Raw genomic sequence first — 2,780 nt, 5'->3', positions numbered from 1 at the left:
AGAAGCAGGCCAGAGGAGAAACCAAACCATGTGTCCACACTGTCCCCCAGCACTGCTGCTCTGAGAGCTTTCGGGGTCCTCAAAGGGTTAGGATTTAGGGGCTTCTTCAGAACCGGGAGTGAAAACAAGCCTAGGTCAAAAGAAAAGCGATGGCCCCCACACAAAAATAATAATCACAAATGAAAACTATGTTAACTCTGAGTCCCAAAGTCGAAAAATTGCCTTGAATCTGTCACTAGAGAACACCCAAGGCCTCACTCTCTGGGTTCTGGGTGCCCTGGGAATGGCAGGAGGCTCTGAAAAGCGCGTGGGGGTGCAGAACTATGGGGGCTAGCCTGCCCGCTGGCAGGGGGGGGGGGTACCTCCTGTGGCGCTGTCCCGGCCTGACCCCCTGCGGACAGGGTGTGGCGCAGCGTCTGGGGTGGTCCTGGTGCCCTGGGGTTGGCGGGAGGCTGCGCCCAGCTCCTGGACTGCGTTTTCTGCTTCAGGTGAGGGCGTGTCGTGGTGTCACTTTACCTGTGAGCAGAGGGTCCTCCAGAGAAGCCATGGTTCGGGGAGGGGCAGCAGGCGGCGGGAACGGGAACAGGACACCGCGGCCTCAGGGGCTAGGCTGGAGCATGGGAGTGCAGGGGCAGCGAGTATGGTGGGTCCTGCAGTCCCAAATGGGCTGCAGCACAGCACACTGGCGCTGCGCGCCCCTCCTTCCCGCCTGGGCAATTAGCAAAGCCCCTCTCCCGGCCGCCCCCGCCCCCCTCCCTCCTGAGTCCTCTGAGAGCTCACTTCCAGCTTTGGAAATTAGCAAAGACCCTTCTCTGCGCTGGCCCCGCCCCCTCACTTCTGAGGCCAGAGCCCATGCTGGGGTGCGGGGCTAAGCCCTGGTATGCTGCTGCATTGCCAGCGCCTGCCCTGGGCAGCCTCCTAGCCTGGCTCCCTGAGCGGGTGTCCACGCGCAGCCTGGCTGCGAAAAGATCATCAGTCCTAAACGCCAGCTGCACTCTTGGGTCAGTTTGCTGGCTTCCAGATTGCGCCCAAAGCCAGGAACCAGCTTCCCCAGCACAGGCCTGGGCTGAGATGCCTGCCTGGGATCTGTCTGAGCAGTCTCCTCCACTCCAGGCAGGGATGGCACTTCGACCTGGATGTTTGGGTTTCTTGTTTGTTTTTTTGGTCATTGGTTATTACATGACCTCCAGGGTAGGTGCTCCACAAAGGGAGTGAAAACAGGACGCCATATATAGCATACAGCCATTCTAGAAAAATAGCTTGGGGTTCTCTCAGAAACGCGGCATTGGTCCTTGCACTATGGTTTAATAGAAAAGGGATTATGCACCAAGTTACTTAAATGAGCATAGGTTGAAATCGTTTACTGAGAGTAAATATTTTAAATAGTTATATTTTAACTAAATCTATCATCAATCATAAATCTATTACACGAAGGTTACAGGCAATTTAAAAGCAAGAGCACTCTCTTCAGGGTTTTAAATAATCCCTGTCTGTCTTGGCACAAGAAATGCAAAGATAGGAAATGGTTTGTAAAAGATCATATAATAGATTTTACTAATTCTATTTATTTGACAGACAGAGATCACAAGTAGGCAGAGAGGCAGGCAGAGAGAAAGATGGGGAAGCAGGCTCCCCGTCAAGCAGAGAGCCTGATGAAGGGCTCGATCCCAGGACCCTGAGATCATGACCTGAGCCCAAGGCAGAGGCTTAACACACGGAGCCACCCAGGCGCCCCCAGATGAAATACATTTCTGACTTAGAAACTTCAGATAGAATTATTTTGTCCATGATGACAACTGAAGAAAATGTGTCATCCCTAAACCTAACCTTAAACCCTACCAACGCTGAAACCTAAGCTGACCTTAAAGCCCAAACTAGAACCCTGAATCCCAAACCTGGAATGGAACCCAAAGCCTGTACCTGAGCCCTGGATCCAAGCCCTGAACCACGAACCCAAACCCTGAACCAGACCTCCAAGTCATGAAACCTGAACCCAAATCTCAGCATGAAGTCAAACCCCAAATTTGACCTTGAACTTTATCCCATAAGCCCTGAGTCTTAAAGCCTAAATCATAAACTTAAAGCCCTAAACTATAACCCTGTTCCCTTGTCCTTCACTCTAAACCCTCACCCTAACACTAAACCCAAAGCCTGATCTAGAACTCTGACTAAAACCTGAACCTGTACCCAAATTCAAATGCTTCACCACACTTTGCTTAGGCACTTGCCATTGATGGATATTTGCAGTTTCTACCTTTTGATTCTTGTGAACATTGTTTGGGTTGGGGGCTAGGGTTAGGGTCTTGGATTAGGGTAGGGTCCAGGCTTGAGACCAAGTTGAGGTCAGAGTGTGGGTCTGCATCAGGGCCATGTTCAGTGACACTGTTTGGGTCAAGGACTGTTGTAATTCCACATTGTTTCCAATTCATTGTTCCTTAGCTATTTGGGGGGAATTTGGGGGGTATTGGGCTCCATGCAGCTTGAATTTCCGGAATGAAATGGCTTCAGCTGGACCCCAGGAGGGAGCAGGACCTTCCACTGAAGGGTGAGCTCCCACAGTCCTGCACTGCCTTACACCGCCTGCAGAGGGCGCCAGACCCCAGCACCGCCCTGAGCCAAGGCTGCACAGCCACAGCTGGGACCAGAGCCCCGCCTCTTCAGGACCCACTGTGGAGACTTCTGGAGAATGTGGGGCGCCTCCCACCCTGACAGGACAAGCTGAGGAGGGTGTGGCTCTGCATCCACACTGACCGGACCCGTTGTGGAGGACGCGCCCACAC

This window comes from Mustela nivalis, assembly GCF_964662115.1.
Source record: "Mustela nivalis genome assembly, contig: HAP1_SCAFFOLD_234, whole genome shotgun sequence".
In the NCBI taxonomy this organism is placed as follows: Eukaryota; Metazoa; Chordata; class Mammalia; order Carnivora; family Mustelidae; genus Mustela; species Mustela nivalis.
The sequence above is the reverse complement of the archived record's forward strand: the minus strand, read 5'-3'. Positions refer to the sequence as shown.